The sequence below is a fragment of the Pongo pygmaeus genome, chromosome 6 (genome assembly GCF_028885625.2).
Source record: "Pongo pygmaeus isolate AG05252 chromosome 6, NHGRI_mPonPyg2-v2.0_pri, whole genome shotgun sequence".
Lineage (NCBI taxonomy): Eukaryota > Metazoa > Chordata > Mammalia > Primates > Hominidae > Pongo > Pongo pygmaeus.
The window spans coordinates 97,505,780-97,527,757 of record NC_072379.2 but is presented as its reverse complement, the minus strand read 5'-3'; the positions used below and the strand labels follow the sequence as shown (position 1 = coordinate 97,527,757).

General features: G+C 36.5%; 1 protein-coding gene across 5 annotated transcripts in view; it reads left to right on the top strand.

Moving 5' to 3' along the window:
* Positions 1-21,978, top strand: part of CD36 (CD36 molecule (CD36 blood group)) — a 79,816-nt gene that overhangs the window by 6,312 nt on the left and 51,526 nt on the right. Inside the window, exon 1 of one of the 5 annotated variants that reach the window (XM_063667671.1) lies at positions 18,755-18,854. The exons of the other annotated variants lie outside the window; for them this stretch is intronic. The gene's annotated coding sequence lies outside the window, so the exon portion shown is untranslated. Of the gene's footprint in view, positions 1-18,754; positions 18,855-21,978 lie in introns of those variants that run through there. 5 annotated transcript variants of the gene reach the window in all.

Genomic DNA, 21,978 nt, shown 5'->3' with positions numbered 1-21,978 from the left:
TGCATATGGTAAGTGCCATAGAAGGGTTAAATATTATTTAAGTTCTACAATAATTTTAAAGTAGATAGTGTTATCTTCATTTTACAAATGAGTAAACAGACTTGGGGAGATTAAAAAATTGGCTCAGGATCTTGCAGCCAGTTAGTGAAAATGCCAATATTAAACCCTGATAGGACTAACTTCACACCACCCCTAAACCTGGTCCTATATTTCCCCTCCAGGTTAATAGTACCTCCTTTTGTCTTGTTAGCATCAAGTGTAAAACCTGAGACTTACAATTTTTTCCTCTCTACCTAGCTAATTAGTCACCAAGCCTTAGCTATTCATGCTACCTTCTAAATATCTTCCATATCCACCAAATATTTCTGAAATCTTTCCCACATTTCCCACCCCCACCCCCATAGCCACTTTTTAAGCCCAACTACATAATTTCCTTTCTAGATTATTTTGATAGGCATCCTCTGGCCTTCCCTCCAATCCATTCTCCATGCTGGTGCCAAGGCCATCTCCTAAACCCAAATTTTATCACGCGCTCCTTCTCTAAAAATCCTTGAGTAGTCCTATGTTGCTTTCAAGATAAACCCACAAGAGAATGAATTCCAGGTAATCGAGGCACACATATAATATAAAGTTTGGTATAGTATGTGTTACATTAGGGCTTCATGTTTGTGATCATTTGTGGCCACTTTTCTTGTGTCTTGTTCTTCCAAAACTCATACACTGTACCGAATCCTTACTGAAACATGTTTCCCAAGTTGTATGTTTATTATTTTGTATGTTTCTTTATGTATCTCTATATGGGGAAGTGCCTGTGATCCACTATACCCTCTCCCACTCTGTACCCGGAGCTGCATAATGCAGTCCTGGCGTAAGGAACCACTTCCTCCACCACTGTCCTTTAACACCTTCTCTCCCTCACCATTCACTCTTCCCACCTAAGTATAGATGTCACAGCCTATTAGAATAGTCTGTTTATGAATCTGCCTTCCTAGACCTGCTGGGAGCTACTTGAGCAGGATGTCAGGTTTTTGTTTTGTTGATTCTCACGTTTTCTCCCAATCAGAAGTCCAAACTAAGAATACTTTAGGAATGTATTTAAGTTTACTCTTGCAAGGGCTACTGATTGATAAAATATTTGCCAATGTAATTGGGGAGAATAAAAGCATATATAAATAAAACAAAGTTGATGATTCAAACTATGATAGCAGAATAATTTCACACGTAATCTGAAGATTTCAACAACAAGAGCTTGATAGGAGACATAATACAGTATTAGAGTCAGAAAAAAATAGTTACAAAAAGCCTGAGTTAGTATTTGCCTGTCTTCTGGCTTGTGATCTGTTGGTGAAGGGAGCCAGATCAGAATTTGGTTCAGGTTACAAGTATGATCACCCAGCAGGTGCTTGCTATGTAGGCAAAGGGTTGAGGGCAAGATAAGATTAGGAAAGGACATGGACTGTGACGGGTGAGCCAAGCTCTGGGTCTGATCTAGGTTTAAAGCCTTCCTTGGAAAACAAGGACTGGCAAGTGAATACTGGAAACTGAAGAGTGAGAAGTATTATCCAAAAGCACACAGCTCACTTTTAACAGCTGATTAAATGAGACTAGATTTATTACAGTAGTTCTCAAAAATTGGCATGAGAATGATAAAAAATATTTAACTTGGTATTCACAATGCCTTTTTAAAAATTGTTACTATATCGTCACTGTAATTATCATCATCATTACTCTTATTTTGAGTTTTCCTGTTCTATATTTGTGCTCTGTATGTCTCACCTCAGACTACCTAAGATTTTTAATCCCTTCTAGGAAGTTATTTAAAATCCACCTACAATTATTTTGGTAGCCATTTACTGAGAGGGTAATTTAGCTTCCTAATATTATGGTATTTTTATGTCATCTTTTGTAAATACAAGAATAGTATATCTTCAATGTAGTCGCTGAGACTTCTTTCCTTCAGTGAAGTTTTAGTGAAACAGAATTTTCCTCTATCTTCTTTTGAACAGATTTTAAACAGTTATTTTAATTTTATTTATTTATTTATTTTTTATCTTTTATCTTTTTCGAGACGGAGTCTTGCTCTGTCTCACCCAGGCTGCAGGGCGGTGGCATGATCTCGGCTCACTGCAACCTCTGCCTCCCGGGTTCAAGCGATTCTCCTGCCTCAGCCTCCCCAGTAGTCGGGACTACAGGTGCCCGCCACCACGCCCGGCTAATTTTTTGGATTTTTAGTAGAGATGGGTTTCACTGTGTTAGCCAGGCTGGTCTCTATCTCCTGACTTCGTGATCTGCCTGCCTCGGCCTCCCAAAGTGCTGGGATTACAGGCCTGAGCCACGGCACCCGGCCAGATTTTTTTACTTTTTAGAGACAGGGTCTAGCTCTGTCAGTCAGGCTGGAGTGCAGTGGCACAATCATAGCTCACTGTAATCTCAAACTCCTGGCTTTAAGTAGTCTTACCCACTCAGCCACCCAAGAAGCTGGGACTACAGGTACACACCACCATGCCCAGCTAATTTTTGTGGTGGTTTCTTTTTGTAGAGGCAGGGTCTCTCTATGTTGCACAGGCTGGTCTCAAACTCCTGGCCTCAAGCAATCCTCCCTCTTGGGCCCCACAAACCACTGGGATTATAGGCATGAGCCACTGCACCCTGCCTTGAACAGAATTATAATAAAGCTCTTGGGTGTTTTGTGGCCTTTCAGCAGATGCTCTGCCCTCCTGTTGTGACCTGGCCATGTTTCTTGTCTCAGCCTGCTTTTTTCTCCCATACATGACACAGAGGCCCTAACCTCAAAATCGTTGTCCCGTGTCATTTTGCACACCCATAATAATCTCTCCTATTTCTCATCACTGTGGCATCTTCTAATTTTTCTTCTTTGAGTTTCTCTTTAGTCATCTTGAAAATTCTGAGAGATTGTGCTAGCATATACATGAGAGCCTCCTGATAGCACTGGAGTTAGGAGCCAAGTTTCTTAGGTGCTTTATTACTGCCAATGTCCTTTCTTTAACCAAAGACCAACAGGAACACACCTGTAGTGAAACAAGTTCATTACTCATTGAAAAGAGAGGGAAGTGTACCATAGGGAACTGACAGTGACCCGGTAAGAAGATGTTAGGAAAAATCTATTCTAGAATTTGGACTTTGGTTGGTTGGTTGGGGAGGGTTGAGGGGGTGATACTGAAGGAAATAGAGATTTGCTCTGAATTGGATGTTGTCAGGAGGCAGGATAATTTTATGATTGGGTGTCTTAATCTTGGAGGAGGGAAGACTAGACTGAAGCTAAAGCTGTAATTGATAAAGAAGCAGAGTCATTTATAGTAAGTGGGAAGGGAATGTGTAGTATCTGTGGCTTGAACAGTGTTCATAATCGTTCTGGGTTCAGACATAAAAGGTCTCATTTTGTCTTGACTCATCATGATTACAGAATGATTTTATCTAAAGTAAATGTTCTTTGAATTGTTTGTGTTCAGCAGAACAAACACCAAGGCCAAGCAGTGAGTGCTGGGCCTGTACCCAGAAACAGCAAGACTTAACTAATAATATCAGGCCAGCTCCTGGGTGATGGGCTGTTTTCTCTTTACATTACAAAGTTGTTTGTTACTTCAGTAATTAAACGTGCACACCTGAAATCCAATTTCCACTACTTTGATGATTGTTGAAATAAGATTCTTTTGAATGTCCTTCTTAAGCTCTATAATATGCTCAATACACTGAGTCCTGTAATACAAAATATCATTCCTGTTATGCTAGCAACCTGAAAAATCACAAGAGATCAGTCCCTGTATAAAAATGATAATGTGCACAAATTGTTTGGGGGAATTTATTCTTTTCTTTGCACATATACCATAAAAACTAATTTGTTACATAAATGAAAAAATTATGCCATTGGCACATATAAAATACAATGAAATGAAATTTTAATTTCTCAAAGCTTCTTATGAAGAAATTAAGGGGTCTTTCTACTTAATATATAGATGAATAGCGTGCTAATCAGATTGTAGAATCCTGCAGTTGGGAATTATCTTAAAATGTATTTCTGAAAGTATGCACCTCTATGGAACTTATATAAATGTGGTTAAATATATATACTCAACTTTCTATTTAGATATTCCAGATACCACCTGAAATCGAACAGATAATCTGACTTTTTCTATTATACAACCATAGAATTTCTTTTGTTGTTTTTATTTCTTTAATTTTCCATATTGACAGATATAATTGTGTGTATTCACTGTGTCTTAAATGTACAAGCATTGTGGAATGGACTCAATCTAGCTATTTAACATGCATGTTATATCACATAGTTATTATTTTTGTGGTGAGAGCACTTTACATCCACTAAGCATTTTTTGAGAATTCAAATAGACTTTCATCATAAGCTTTGCTTAAATAAAAAATCTAGTAAGTGATTCAAGTCTGTGATTGAATAATATTCCATATACTTAGGTAGTATATGGATTCAAAATGAGTAGAAATATTGACAAACATCTCATGCTAATAATCTACTTTGTAACTTCTCATAAATCTGTAGAGGAAGTAGTAGTAGAAGAGGGGAGATAAGGCTATAAATAAACTTGATTCCATAAGTCACACAAAGAAGAAGTATCTTTTCTTTATGGTAACGTAATATTTAAGACATTTGTAATATTCATAACTGTACTACTTTCTTTACATTATACATATATGCTTTTTAAACATGAGCTGAATGATAAATTCAAAGTTTCAGTGCCATATGTAAAATTAAGTTTCTCTATTCTTTTTTTTTTTTTGCAGGGAGGTGGGGGTTGCTCTTAAAATATGATAAAGGCAATAGAAGAGAAATAGTGTGTTTTAACCTCTGCTGTATTTATCGTAGTATCTTGTTAATAAGCTACTTTGATTCTACTTTATAGAGATTTTTCCTTTAGTTACTCTTGAAGATATCATCTAAACCAAGAAAGATGTTCATTCTTCTCTTTCTCCATAAGGTCTATCTTTTCACAAGATCCTACTTCATCTTTCCTATTTTGGAATAAAACATGTAGCTCTGTTTTATGTGAGCCAGAAATAATTTACTGAACAGGAAACTGTAGTTAAGAAGTAAAAATCACAGTTAAAAATTTTAACTTTTAATGGGACAAAGAGGCTTGAATCTTTTACAGATGAGAGATGCTTGTCATGGGCCTAAGAGATGGGGTTTATTTAAGTCTAGTCAGCACTTTTGATTCTTAAATTTGAATAGTTCAAAAGTTAAATTAAAATAGGATCCTGATAACTGAGTTGATTCCTTGTTAACAGTAATAAAAGGTGAATATTATCAACAAATATAAAATACCTACTAGTTACTTGGGAAGTTAAGATAGTACTTTTGGAGTCTATTTGATGCAGAACCAAATGCATATAATTAGCTAATGTGCTTTTGGATGTCTATATTTTGTAATATTACTATCTGAAAAGTTGTTACAGATAAACATTTATTATTTTTCTGAAAGTCAAAGGGATATTTTGTATGCCCAGCTTAGCAGCAGTTGTCTATTTGAAATGAAAATAAAGGAGCATTAATGCCAATCAGATTTCTTACTAGAAATATTCCTGTACTTGATATTTTTCCACAAACTCTTAACACATCACAGATATTCTTAAACTACTTGTATAAATTATACTAGAATAAAATGGGCATCATTCTCTTTTTTGTTTACATCAAATGTTTGTTTCCCCAGAGCACATCCGTGTTGTGGAGAAACAATGGGGATTGTTTTTAATTGCAAAAACTACCCAGATTATTTCTTGGAGAGCCTCCTTGTTTTCCACTGGGTTTAAACATAGGTTCTCTTTCACTCTTTATCCTACATTTTTAGACCATCATAATGTATTTATATTTTATACACCCACTGGCCAACAAGAGAATCTATATATATATGTTCATTAAAAAGCAGGTTCGTACAATTAGTTTACTCATTCCTTCTTCCTGATAAGGTTCTTCTTTACTTGAGTCCAGTTCCTGACTCCAGAATAAAAACGAAATTATCAATGTCTCTTGTACATTAGTCTGTGATTTTTTGCAGTGGAGCCCTTTGTGTCTTAATCTTTGCTTCCCCTTCTTCGAGGCTCCATCTTTCCCTCAAATTCCCCACCATGACATTGAAGTACTTCCCCGATTCTGCCCTTCCTTGGAAACCAAATCTGAGTTCCTGACCCCAATTCCAATGCACCAGTTTATAATGTGAAGTGGGAAATTGGGGGATTAAATATTTCCTGATATCAGTTGAAAACTGTGGGTGCCCTTGTTATTTGCTCTGCTACTTGTTAGCTTTATACTGTATTTGTCGCTTCGACGAATGTCAATATAAAAGAAATGCTAAGTCCTTTGTTCCTTTGACCTTTAGTGTTTTTTTTCCCTCTGCTTGCATAGGGGCGTATCCAGTTTTCATTACTTCTCTTCTGTCTACCCCTGCTGTTATGTTCCAGAATGCCACCAAGATGAAAGCTAACCAAAAGTATTTCTCCCGCTTGTGATAATGACTCTTAGGGCTTGCTTTTCAATTTTACAGCCCTCTTTGCCATGGCTGCCACTATAAACTGCAAGCACATTCCCATTAATTCAAACTCTGCCTAGAATGAGACCACATTCCCTTCATTAGGCTGAATACAAGTTTTAGTTCAGGGTCTTGTGTCTTTCCTGCATTCATTTATTAGTCATCCAGCTGAATTTCTCAACCCAATTTATTGCTTTTCATGTGACCTTTTAAAAGTACAAACTCGTATCCTGTCACTCCTCCAACTTATAATTATTTAATTGTTCTATTCTGCTTACAGAATAAAGTTCAATCTCCTTAGAATATCATGCAGGGGGCTTCAAGGTCTGGTATCCACCCATTTTCCTCACTTTTTGCAACTTCCCTGAAAACCATTTTTGTACTTTTGCAAGCATATCACTTCCTTTTTGCCTCTGAATTTATGCATTTTGTTCCTTCTGCTTCTATTGCCCTTTTTCCATCTTCTGTGATTAGAAAATATCTATTCATCCATTGAAGCCCTTCTGTTATTTTACAATCTATCTTCTATCAACAAAATCACAATCTATTCAAGACCATATTTTATTCATCTTTGCATGCCAGTGCCATGCTCAAAGCCTGGAGTATGATTAAAGGTCAGTTAGTGTTTGAATGAATAAGTTAGTTCTTTAGCACGTCTCCTTTCTCTTAACTCACAACTTGGAACTGTATTATTTCTTTACTCTTCAGAATTTCTCCCAAAAAATTCTAAGGCGGGAAGCTTCATGAAAACTCTTGGAGTTTTCTCTAATAGTCTTACAAAACAAATGGAAGACTCTTTCTTGGTTTCCATGATAGCTTTCTTTGTTTCAGATTGGTTAATTTTATATTTCACTTTTCATTTGTCAGGATAATTCTGTTTTTAGGAAGGATAGGAGCTTGGACTTAATTTTATTTTGAATTTTGATTTAATTTTGATTTGATTTTAAAGCCTTAATGGATAACAGTTTCTTCCTTTAAAGAAATCTATCTTTCCAGGCAATAGGAGATCTTGTGGTATTTCTTTGTTCTTTAGAGTTGATTCTATAGATACTCCTTGACTCTTTGTTAGGGTTATATCCCAATAAAGCTACTGTAAGTTAAAAACATGAAAATATCATTGTAAAAATGCATTTAATACATCTGATCTACTGGATATCATAGCTCAGCCTAGCTTATCTTAAATGTGCTCAGAACACTTACATTAGCCCACATTTGGGCAAAATCATCTAATACAGAGCGTATTTTAGAATAAAATGTGGAGTATGTCATGTAATTAATCAAATCTAGCATTGAACTATGGTTTCTACTGAATGTATATTGCTTTTACACCATTGTGAAGTTGAAGGGTTGTAAGTTGAATCGTTGTAAGTTGGGGACCATCTGTGTGTGTGTGTGTGCATGCACACACACACACACACAATTTGAGCAGATAATTGTGTTTTCAAGATGGTATGACAGTCCAATATTTTAAAGTAATTTCTCTAGAGAAAAGTTATTATTTGACAAATATTATGAAAATAAATCTCAAACATTTTCTTAAGTCTCCAGTTGTTATCAGTTGGGATGATTTTGCCTGCAAGTAACAAAGTCCAAAAGAAGCAGTTTCTTGGGTACTTTTTATTTTGTTCATATAATAAGGAGTCAACAGACTGAATTAACCAGCTTGGAATCATCCTTAGGCTCACTGATATTACTTAATTCATAGGGCTCTAGGTTGGTTTTTCTTACTGTTGTCCTACAAGTGCAAAGTGGCTACAGCAATTGTAAGGATCATGTCTTTATATAACAATGCCTAACGACAGTAAGAAACAAGTTTCTGTCTTGTTTCAGTCTTCTAAAACAGAAAACTATCACTGCAGCTCTGTAGCTGACTTGTTTTTATGCCTCAATGTCAGCATTTTGTTATATGCTTGGTATACATCTCATTACCAAGGAGAACTGTGGCTAAGACTAATCAATATTCAACCTCTGTAGCTTGGAAGGGGTTTTATAATCACATAGACATGAAACATCTAATACAAAATCAGAGCTCAGTGAGGAGAGATGAGGTGGAAAGAGTGGAAGTAACTTCTGTCACAGTAGGTCCTATTCTAATTTACATGAGTTCAATTTTTGAAAATTAAAATATATGTGTCCTCACACACAGGGGAACAACACACACGGGGGCCTTTCAGAGGGTGGACAGTGGAGGGAGAGAATCAGGAAAAATCACTAATGCTTACTAGGCTTAATACCTGGGTGACAAAATAATCTATAGAACAAACCTCCATGACACAGTTTACCCATGTAACAAACCTGCACGTGTACCCCTGAACTTAAAAGTTAAAAATAATAATAAAAATAAAATATATGTATCCTCAAAATAATTTTTAAAAAGTAAAATTGCCGTGAAGGGCCAGGCGCGGTGGCTCACACCTGTAATCCCAGCACTTTGGGAGCCTGAGGTGGGTGGATCATCTGAGGTCAGGAGTTCGAAACCAGCCTGGCCAACATGGCAAAACCCCATCACTAATAAAAATAAATATATTAGCCGGGCATGGTGGCAGGTGCTTGTAGTCCCAGCTACTTGGGAGACAGAAGCAAGAGAATTGCTTAAACCCATAAGGCAAAGCTTGCAGTGAGCCGAGATTGTGCCACTGCACTCCAGTCTGAACGATAGAGCGAGACTCTGTCTCCAAAAAAAAAAAAAAAAAAAAATTGTTGTGAGAAAAACAAGCTCTTCAAACGTACATTGGATGCTGAAGTTTCTGTTTCTCACTTGGCTATGATATTCTTTTCAATTCCATCTGTGCTGCGGTCTTCTAGGGGTTTGTCATTAGAGAAAGGTCAGACTGATAAGATAGTAAAGTGACAAAAGTTGGTCATGCCTAAATTCATTGCAAAAATTACTTAGTTTAGGGCAGAATTTTATTCCATTTATGTAAAGATGATCACTATTTTCTATCATGCATAGTACATGTTCTTTCATGAATATTGTTAGGAGAAATTTTCTAAATTTCATATATGCTTTTGGTTTTTTTATATTATTTCATATGGATAGTAATAGTTTATAGTGTGATATATATATATTTAGACCCTGCATTCAGGGTCTGAATGCCAGCATTTAACTCTTAGCTCAGCATTGTTTGACCTTGAGCAATTTAGCTAACCTCACAGAGCATCATTTTTGCCATTTGTAATACTGTGAAAATAGTGACACTTAAAGAGTGTTGTGAAGATCAGTTTAGGTGGTCCTATAATGTTTCCAGAATAGGGTCTTGTTTGTGGTAAGCACTGTCTGGTCTGCAGTAAACACTCTCAGCATTAGCTACTAGTGTAAAAGAATACAACTTGGGTTTTTCAATAAATATGCTTCTGAAAAGAATATCATTATTTCACAAATTAATTATGAAGCGATATTACAAGGAATAAAAAGGGTGATGTGATATTTAAAAAGTCAATCAATACACAACAAAACTATGTCACCTGTCCTCCAGTCAGATTCTGCACCTAAGTGCAATGACTTTTAAAGCACTCACCAGGCTGGGCATAGTGGTTCACGCCTGTAGTCCCAGCACTTTGGGAGGCCGAGACGGGTGGATCACCTGAGGTCTTAGGTTCGAAAACAGCCTGGCCAACATGGTGAAACCCCATCTCTACTAAAAATAAAACAACAACAAAACAATTAGCCGGGTGTGGTGGCATGCACCTGTAGTCCCAGCTGCTCAGGAGGCTGAGGCAAGAGAACTGCTTGAACCCAGGCAGCAGAGGTTGGCAGTAAGCTGAGATCGCACCATGGCACTCCAGTCTGGGTGACAGAGCAAGACTGTCTCAACTTAAAAAAAGGCACTCACCAGAAACAGCTTTGGTTCTACTTAGCCCAAAGGAGGAAGGGGCACAAGATACCATTTAGGTGGATTTTGCAATTAAATTTAAATTATTACTTCCCCAGTAGCCTCATTCTAGGAGGTTTCTCATATATCTGAAAATTTATTCATGGGCTTAAACATTGGAACTCAAATAAGTTCAGGGCAAAAGGAGTCTACTCTGTGGTCCAGGGACCTTGGGGATCGCTTATTTGACAGGGGAGAGCAAGAGGTTTTTTTTTTTTAATGTGTATTTTTGTCTAATCCAGTGAGTGGGTTACACATGGAGGGAGTGGGCTGCCCTCACTCTGGCTTCTGCTCCTGGTAAAGTTAGTAGAGCTTGGAAATGAAAGTCAACAGAAAAGCATTATATTTATGTGGCACTTGAAAAATAGATTTTAAAATGAGTGATATGGGATTGCCAAAAGACTTTTAAAGTGAGGAGAATAAAGGAGATTAGAAGAAAGCACTTCTAAAAAGCTGACTTCCGTGACAGAGTGCTACAATATAAGCTATCCAGATTTTAGGAATGTTTTAGGGTGAAAAAGAAAATTTTATTTAAAATATTTTAATCTTTGCTTTCAAATGGAAAAAATATTCTGTATTTAATTCCTTTTAAGAATGTCTTACTTTCTATTTTATTGTGAATTGTTATTTATACAATCTCGGGTTTCTCATTTTCTCAGGCCTGAATATAAGCGTTTGATTTTTCTCACCCCTAACATTCACAGTAAGATGATAAGCATTTATCCATAGTAAGAGGCAATGAAATATACTAAACTCTTTGTAATGTTTACATAACAAAAGAGCAAAGGAATTCATAACTGCCATAAATATTTCCTAATATTTTAAGCTTGAATAGTTTTAGATTTAAAAATCATTAAAATGCTTTCAAACTTATATATAGACCTTTAACTTTGCTTTCATTATTTTCAAATTAAACTTGGATATGTTTATATAGTAAGTCAGCTCTAAAGTTACCAAATAATAAAGATGGTTATAAAATGCATCCAGTAAGTTCTTCACTTCGTAGCGTTAGGTAAAATTTTTGTGCTGTGAAGCAGAATTTTTAGACTCTATTAGTGCTTCTTCATATAAGTCAACATAGAACTTTTAGCAGTTTAAAACTAATTGCTTTTGAATTGTAAGATGAAAATTACACCATTTTTCCTAATAATGCCTGAACACAGCAGATGCTCAATTAATTTGAAATGACTTACTTATTTTGAAGTTACCACGACAACTTTTTAATGTTTTCTTTCTCAAAGTCCCTGGCCTCTGGTAAAAATTGCTACATCTTTCTATGGATGGGGAAATATCCTGTGCCTTTATCCCTCCACTGCATTGGCCAATAGATGGTAATTGATCTCTGACTCTTGTTTGAGACAGAGGCTGGAATATCATTTTCTCTACAGAGCTTGCCATCTCTCCTAAAACCTTATCCCTCTGTAGATTGTGCTATAAACTTTCCATGATAGTATCTATTGTGCTAGTTTATAATTTTCTGAATATCAGTCTAAGCTTATTACCATTAAGCTAGTGTCTTACTGATTTTATTTATGTTTAAATTCTCTGTACCCAGAAATATCTGGTTTCAAGAAGAATTAGTTTATTAAAATAAATGACTATGTGAATAAACGTTTTAACTGAAATCTGTATATGGAAATAATGAAAAATTTTAAAGCATCAAAGTTGTATAGACAAATGCAACTGTTGAGAGATTTATATTGACAAAAGGCAAGGATTTAGACATGAACCAGAAAATGCTTGTACTTTACCGTGCATTCTGTCTTAGTCAGTTTTATGTTCCTATAAGGAAATACCTGAGACTGGGTAATTTATAAAGAAAAGAGTTTTATTTGTGGCTCATGGTTCTGCAGGCTGTACAAGAAACATGGCACCAGCATCTGCTTCTGATAGCAGCTTCAGGAAGTTTCCACCCATGACAGCAGGGGAAGAGCAGGCATTACATGGAGAGAGAGGGAAGGAAGGTGCCAGACTCTTTTTAACAACTGGATACCGTGGGAACTATTTAATAATAGAGTAAGAACTTATTCACTACCAGGAGGACATCACCAAGCCATTCATGAGGGATCCATTCCCATGACCCAGAGAGCTCCCATTTGGCCCCACCTCTAACATTGGGGATCAAATTTCAACAAGGATTCAGAGGGGACGACTATTCAAACTATATCATATCCTTATGTTTTCCTACTAATCTTTGATATCGCCAGCCAACTGGCTGCATAACGTCAAGGTCATCTACTGCATACTACTGGCATACCTCATTTTGTTGTGCTTTGCAGTTATTACTATTTTACAAATTGAAGGTTTGTGGAAACCTTGCTTTGAGCAAGTCTATTGGTGTCATTTTTTTCAAAAGCATGAGCTCAATTCATGTCTCTGTGTCACATTTTGGTCATTTTTGCAGTATCTCAAACTTTTTTGTTATTATATCTGTTGTGGTGATTTGTCATCAGTAATTTTTTATGTTACTATTTTTTGCTTTGGGACACCACAAACTGTACCATATAAGACAGCAAACATAATATTGTTTGTGTTCTGACTGCTACACTGTTCCCCTTTCTCATTCCCTCTCCTGGAGCCACCCTAGTCCCTGAGACATGACTATATTGAAACTAGGTCAATTTATAACCCTACAATGGCCTCTAATGTTCAAGTGAATGGAAGTGTCACACATCTCTTACTTTAAATAAAAAAACTAGAAACGATTAAACTTAGTGAGGAAGGCATGTTGAAAGCTAAGATAGGATGAAAACTAGGCCTCTGACACCAAACAGTTAGCTAAGTTGTGAATGCAAAGAAGAAGTTCTTGAAGGAAATTAAAAGTGCTACCCCAGTGAACACACAAAGGATAAGAAAGTCAAACTGCCTTATTGCTGATATAGAGAAAGTTTGAGTGGTCTGGATACATTAAATCAGCTACAATATTCCTGGAAGACAGAGCCCAATCCAGAGGAAGGTCTTTACTCACTTTGATTCTGTGAAAGTAAAAGAGGTGAGGAAGCTGCAGAAGAAAAGTGTGAAACTCACAGAGGTTGATTCATGAGGTTTAAGGAAAGAAGCTGTCTCCATAACATAAAAGTGCAAGATAAAACATCAAGTGAAGAAGCTGCAGCAAGTTATCTGGAAGATCTAGCTAAGATCATTAGTGAAGGTGGCTACACTAAACAATAGATTTTCAATGCAGACAAAACAGCCTTCCATTGGAAAAAGGTGCCATTTAGGACTTCCATAGCTGGAGAGGAGAAGTCAATGCCTGGTTTCAAACCTTCAAAGGACAGGCTGACTCTCTAGTTAGGGGCTAATGCAGCTGGTGACTTTAAATTGAAATCAATGCTTACAACCATTATAAAAATCCTAGGGCCATTCAGAATGATTCAAAGTCTACTCTGCTTGAGCTCTATAAATGGAACAACAAAGCCTGGATGCCAGCACATCCTTTTACAACATAGTTTACTGAATAATTTAAGCCCACTGTTGAGACCTACTGCTCAGGACAAAAGGATTTCTTTCAAAATACAACTGATGATTAACAATGCAGCTGGTCATCTGAGAGCTTTGATGGGTATGTCCAATAAAATTAATGTTGTTTTCATGCCTGCTAACACAGCATCCGTTTTGTAGCCCAGAGATCAGAGTCATTTTGACTTTCAAGACTTATTACTTAAGAAATAGGAGGTGGGTGGTCACTCGAGGTCAGGAGTTTAAGACTAGCCTGGCCAACATTGCAAAACTCTGTCTCTACTAAAAACACAAAACTTAGCCAGGCATGATGGTACACACCTGTAGTCCCAGCTACTCGAGAGGCTGAGGCAGGAGAATCGCTTGAACCCAGGAGGCAGAGATTGCAGTGAGCCTATTTTGCACCACTGCACTCCAGCCTGGGTGACAGAGTAAGACTCTGTCTGAAAACAGAAAAAAAAAAAAAAGGCTATAATTTCCATGGATAGTAATTCATGTGATGGATCTGGACAAAGTAAATTGAAAACCAACTGAAAGTAATTCACCATTCCAGATGCCATTGATAATATTTGTGATTCATAGGAAAGGTTGAAATATCAACATCAACAGGAGTTTGGAAGAAGTTGATTGCAACCATCATGGATGACTGAGGGTTACAAGACTTCAGAGAAGGAAATAACTATAGATGTGGTGAAAATAGCAAGAAAACTAGAATTAGAAGTGAAGCCTGAAGATGTGACTGCATTGGTGCAATCTCATGATAAAACTTCAGTGAAGGAGAAGTAGCTTTTCTAATTGAGCAAAGAAAGTGGTTTTTTTTGTTTTTTGTTTTTTTTTTTTTTAGATGAAATCTCCTGGGGAAGATGCTATGAACACTGTTGACATGATGTGTAGGGAAAAACTCTCTAAACCATGTTTTTCCTCTGCCTCATGCCACAACAATCATCACAAAAGCAGAGTTCCATGACAGGAAGTGTGGGGGTTTTCCACACACACGCCAAGCAGCAAACACCAGCTGGATGTCATCCAACTCAATTCCGACACTATCTACATGGAAACAGTTAGATCCCACAGGTTGGAAGCTTAGTCCCCAAGATTGCCCCCTTCTTTCAACACTAGTCACAAGTCCAAGTCTCCAGGACTACCGACCAGCTTCAAGTTGGGGTTCTCATTACCCTCTCTTTGGGTTTGATTAATTTGCTTGAAGCAGCTCACAGAAGTCAGGGAAGTACTTATTTATGTTTACCAGTTTATTATAAAAGATACAAATGAAGAGATGGATCAGGCAAGGTATGGGGGAAGGTGTGTGGAGCTTCCATGCCCTCCCTGGAATGTCACCCTCTAGGAACCTCCAAGCATTCAGCAATCAAGAAGCTCACCAAACCCAGTCCTCTTGAGTTTTTATGGAAGCTTCCTGACTTCAGCATTCCTTCCCCCAGGATATAGGGTGGGATCCTGTCTGGGGAGAATCTTGAGACTAACAATCAGAAGGGAGGGGAAAGATTAGGGTCCTGCCTTGGGGCAAGTGAAAGGGCTGGGGGGAGATTCTGTTTTCTGAGGCCTGATATACATGATAACAAAAAGTCTGTAACTAGGGCTAAGGGAAATATGAACCAGAAAAGGTGGACAAAAACCAATATATATCATAACACCACACGTGACAACAAAGAATTTAGAGTATTACATAAAGTTGGTTGATGAAGCAGTGGCAGGGTTTGAGAGGATTGTCCCAGTTTTAAAAGAAGTTCTACTTTGGGTAAAATGCTATCAGACAGCATCGCATGCTATAGAAAAGGCAAATGATTTTTCCAAGTGATGTGGCAAACTTTATTGTCTCATTTTAAGAAATTGCCACAGCAACCCTGACCTTCAGCAACCACCACCTAGATCAGTCAGTAGCCACCAATATCCAGGCAAGATTCTCTACCAGCAAAAAGATTATTATAATTGTTAGCTTTTTTTTTTTTAGCAATAAGGTATTTTAAAATTAAAGTATGTACATTTTTTAATGGTATGGCACACTTAACAGACTACAGTGTAGGGTAAACATACTTTTCTATGCAGTGGGAAACAAAATTTGTGTGACTCAGTTTATTGTGATATTCACTGTATTATAGCAGTCTGAAACCAAATTTCCAGTATCTGCAGAGGATGCCTATATTCTGGGCATGTTTACATTTATCTAATTTTCTTAACATTTTCTAGTGTTATCTCATCTGTAAACATGTGACTAGCAACAATTTATAGAATGCTTTGGAACAAATAATACATGGAAGCATTTAACATGATAGCTGACTCGTGGTAATATGTGAATAAATATTTGTCCCCTTCCGTATCCTTTGATAGAATTTTTCAAGTTGTCTCACATGTGAGGAACAAAATAAATAAATGTATTAGAACAAAAATAAGGTATTATGTTTAATAATTTAAATAATTTAAAGGTCATTTATATATATTTTTTAAAAATCCAAAGAACATTAGAGAATCAAAATAACTTTAAAAATTAACTTCATACTAGTAACAGGGCACTAGTAACAGTGTATGGAAATAAAAAAGAGGTATAAATTATTCCAGTTATCCAGGAGCTTAATATTAAGTTAACTAGTGAGAGTGGCAAGAGGCAGCGAAATGCCTAGGCAGATAGCGGCAGGTGCCCGCTGAAATCCCGCCTCTAGCCGAAGATAGTTTAAAGCCTGAAAGCCACGCTACAAGTTAAACCCTCAGACTGCATTGAGAACTTGTCTTCCTGTTTGGCGTGCTTTCCTCTGATTGATCCCCACCCTTCACCTATTTTATATATACCTTCCCTTTCCAAATTGGTTTTTTACACTGTCGTGCCCACCTTTGAGTGGTGTCTTGGTTTAACCTTTTTTACAACCAGCATACACTCCCCATTCTGAGTCCGTAAAAGGCCCCAGACCCAGCCACATGGGGGACTTTCCCACCTTCAGGTAGGGGGATCACCCCTGCATTTCCTCTCTGCTGAAAGCTGTTCCATCACTCAATAAAATTATTCTCTGTCTTCCTCACCCTTCAATATTCAACATATCCTCATTCTTCTGGGGCACGAGACAAGAGCTTGGGAACCACTGAATGCTGGAATAAGCTGGGACACGCCAGTGTGGCCAAGAGAGGCCCAGGTGGGGCATGGCTCGCCGAGGGTCCCCAGCTTTCAAAGTGACCAAGAAGAAAAATCCTACATCACTAGCATTGCTGAAGGAGAACAAAGAAGAATAATGGCATCCACCAAAAATGAAAGCAATACTGTCTCAAACATTACAGCAGAACTTGGAGAAAGGTGTTAAAAAGAGATAAAAAGTGGAAATAGAAAAAGGAGCAAAACAAAGCAATATTCTAGTGAAATTTTAAAAAATAATCATTAGGATGATTTAGAACAAGTGTTTGTAACTCTGGGGGTCTCTGAGCCCTCATTTGTAGGACTAGATGTCTGCAGTGAGAAAATAAGAAAGGAAAGAGAAGAAATGTATTCTACACAGAAGTAGGGGAAAGTTCCTTAAACTATGAGTCACGGCTATTTATATCCGAACAAATGTGCATTTCCTATTAGTCCAGGAGATTTTGTGGTCTTCTACCCATGCATTTATATAAAGAATTGTCCTCTGTGTATAAGCTGCATCTCTAGAATATGAACTCCTTGAAACTACCTAACAATGCTTAATTACTTAGGCCAATTTGGACAGACAGTATTATTGGGTTGTCTTGGTAAATATTGGTAACTTCAATAACCAAAATCTATAGCTAGACAACAGGCAATCTCTGAACTAAACTTTAGACAACAGTCCTTGGTAGACTTTTTTTTTTTTTTTTTTTTTTTACTCTGTTATGTAAAAGTAGAGACTTATCTAGTAATAATTCTAGCCAGTTCATAAATCTCTGATACCATTAATTTCTCTATTTAAGATCTCATTGTTAGCATTTATTATGCCAATCTTCTGTTCTAAAGAGATAAAAAATAACTAAATTTTGGACTTCTATTAAAGGCTAGGGACCAGCTCTAGAATGAATGTTCTCAACCAGGGTGACTGTCCACTTCATGAAAGTAGACTAAAAGTACCAAACTCTCATATATACACAATAATATATATCAAAGTATTTGAAGTACATTATAGAAATCCTCACAGTAGGGGTCACGTTTTCTTCCACTTTGTGGCAGAGTTCTGAGCACATAGTGAGCATGTGATAAATATTAATTCAGTATGTGAGTGTATGAGGATGTATGTCATCAATATTCTTTGACTGCCTTAAGTGTTCTGGGAAAAAGCCATATTTTTGTCTCATTTAGCATATACTGTAATTAATACTTATTTTTAGGGTATATTTATTTTTGTTTTAATTTATTTGATTTGTGTTGCTTATATAATATTGTACCCATCAAATATTGCTTAATTCTTTCATATTGCAAAATGAACAGCTATTATAAGCCTGAACTTGTTAGTCTTGCTGGGCCCTGCCCAAGGTTGCCCTCATCTCCAGCTTTCCACAAACTGAAATATTCACTAATGCTTTGCTTCTTCTCCCAGACCAGTATACATGTTGTTATGTGGTTCCTAGGAGGACTGTAAAGTCCTCTAACAAAGACACAGGATGGAATGAATCAAGGGAATTACTATGAGAAAGTAGGGATATCCCTGGAGAGAGGACTGTTTCTGTGTGCTTTTAGACGTCACGGAGTAATTGTTTCTTTTTTTAAAGGAAAGAACCAGGGTGAAGAGCAGCTCATTTTTAAGCTGGAGAGGTTAACAAACACTGGCTGCAGGATTTACTTTGGTTTAGGAATACCACTGTCTCACAGGAGTGTCAATCAAAATTCCACAGCCATTCTTCGACACTAGGAGGTGGGACTGACTGATGTACAGCAGTGATTTGACCCAGCACTTGGGGCAAACACAACCAGAGTCTTCGGTGTTAATTCCCTGGTCTTCCCAACTAGCATTCTGAAAGTGCATTAACATTTGTGGCCTTGTGCTCTTTCATCGGACTTCTAATGGTAATTATGCCTGTGTAATCACAGTAAAGTTACCTAATCTAAATATGTAAGATTTCACACTTTGCTTGCAGTACCTAAAATTTCCTACTTTGATCTGATTTTTGCTTTGTTCTTGTCCAGTTTAATATATATTTGCACTTCTCTCTCTTCTCTCAGGGAGTAAAATTTATGGGGTATTGTAGGCATTTAGGCAGCCTGTTTCAAACTTTTAAATAATAAGTTGTATCTAAAAGAAAGTAGAGGGATGAGTCAAATGATTTTTACTATGAGTTCTCAGTAATTGTTACGTTAATAAGTGGTAAGAAGGCATTCAAAAATATTTGAAATAATCTAAGCGCTCCAACATACACATGCTTATATGCATGCAACAGTGGAGGAATATCTTAATAGGGCAAATTCGTGTGCAGCCATCTTTTATTCTTAGGAATATATATATCCTGCCACACATGGTAATCCCAGCACTTTGAGGCCAGGAGTTCGAGACCAGCCTGGAAAATAAGGCAAAACGCTGTCTCCTGTCTCCACCAAAAATACAGTAATACAATAGTAGGATATACTTCCTAGTATATCCTAGGAAGACTGTTAAGTTATAGATAGTCATTTTTTAGCCAAAGATGTATTATAATGAATATGATTATAAAAATTTAGATTCTCTTATATTAATATTGTAAGACAGAGTGGTTGACTTCTCAATGTTGGAGCAAGCAGAATCTATCCTCCCCTGCTTTTGATGTTCAGTAGTGACAAGTAGAGATCACACGCAGTCTCTGCTGCTGGCATTCCTAGCATGGTCACAGTGACTACTGTGACTTGTTTGAGAGGTGACTTTGAACATTTATTTTACTTTCAGGTTAGATAATTTAGTCGTTGTATTGGCTTGGGCTAGTGAATCTTTGTTACAACAGCCAATAGGATATATGAAGTAGTGTTTTAAAAAATTAGCCATTAAAGACAGTTTTCAATTTGCAAACATTTCTAACATGTTTTCCATGGTAAGAATTAGCTACACAGAATGATACTGGGAAATATAGAAAAATGGGGGGTACTGGAACTAGGTAAAATTTTACAGATTACAGGTATAATTGTTTTGCTGGTCACACATTATTTCTATTGGTTACATTTTATTTGGACTTGTATTGTGATACATTGTTCTGCAGAAACAAACTATATGCCTTAACTTTGTTGTGATTATCTAAAACAGTTGGAAACTGAGCCTGATGTATTAAAAGAGAGTACAGGAGGCCATGGTTTGCTGCAGTGGGCATTGTGTGAAGATGAGGGACTGAAGAAGGTGTTTATAGACAGACGCAGGAAATGCTAATGTATGCTCATTCAAAAAATCATAACCTTGCCTGTATTTCAGATCTATGCAATTCTATTTGTCATTTGGATGGCTAGTATTGTGACTCAAGTATTCTAGACAAGCTGTGATTAAATATTTCAACAGAAGACCTCAAGGAATTACTGATTTATAATTACCCACGTTACCTATGCTACAATAATTAGAAACAAAAAAATCGAAGGGATGTACTATATAGTAATGCTACTAAACAGATATATGTTTATATTAAAAGGCAAGGAATTTATGAAGGCTAGTATTTTGTAAATGACTGTCTCTAAAGAATTGGATGATATGTTGCATTTTGTTCATTGATACAACAAATATTTGTCTGCCCAATACATACCAGGCACTGACCATTTTCTGTAACTAATTTCATCCACTTAGCACTGTGAATAATCCAATAATTCCCCAGGACAAATATTATTATTCAATAAATTAAATGAGTGTCAATACAGGGGGGTATTTTATGGAAATCACTGCTCTCCTGGGTAATCAGGGGATCTGCCATTGAGTTTGGTAGTACAAATTTTTGTATTTTTCCTTAAGGGATGATGAAAGATCAGTGGACTCCTAACTATCTGCAGTCTGTGGAGTCTCAGGTTGCTTAGAAACTCAGTGACTATGGGCTTGCTATGGCAACCCAATTTATCAGTGACTGCAGAACTAACTTAGCTGGCATTGTGGCAAATCTCCATATTTTGCTGGTAAGAATATTCAGATAAGTTCTTCTATCATACTAGTATTTATATTATTTACACTATTGAGCTAAATATTTATCAAATTTTGAAAATAATAAATTATGATTTATAATGGTCTAGAACTACATGAAAATGAAGCTTAAATTCTGAATATATTTTTAGATTTCCAATTTACACTGTCTGCCGGTTACCAGGCCATTGCCTTAGCTTAAATCTACAGTATGTGATTTATGATTTGTACTATATTTAAAGCATGAGAAAACAAAACTAGTACAGTCTATTATCTATGTGCCAATAAAAATGGTCTGCAAATTTAGCTTTAATACTTCTATCCAATTAATAGATAAATTTATGTATATATAGTATAATTTAATAATTTTGTTTTACATTACACTCTTTATTCATATATAAGTGTAAGATTTTACAGTATTATGTATTTTTAAAATCTTATGTCTTAATAAACCATGTAATCTGATACACAAATGTATTAGAAAACCAATTTACTTGAAAAGCACATTTTTGCAATCGTGGGAAAGACATTAGGGAACATATTCTCAACCTTTGTTTCAGTATTTGTTCCCTGTAGTACATTTACAAAAATTTTGCCCTTTCTGATTTTAGTCATGCTTTTAGGTTCTATTGTTTTACATACTAACAAGTTCTATTGTTTTACACTATATATAAACTACAATCTTCTCTGTACCTCTTCATATGTAAGTACTGCGTTCATCTTATCTCCCTATTGATTCCAACTTTTTGTTTTTATCACAGTCAATAACAGAAGCAGAGCCAGCATTCTCTCCTGAGACAGACCATTACAAGGTTCTATTTATTGTCCTTTTCTCCTGGGTTTTGGCATTTATGCATTTTGTTTTGGTATTTAAGACTTCATCATATTAAAGGTTCTCTTGAGATTGAAAGAATCAGTCTGACTCAGGTTTTTACAGGACAGTGCTACATTTGCTTATATTTTAAATTTTTTCTTTATATTTTATCCATTGCCTCATAATTCTGCAAATGATGAAATTATTTTTGAATTCTCTAGTACATCAGTTCAACTAGGCTATGCCCCTGTGGTTGACGA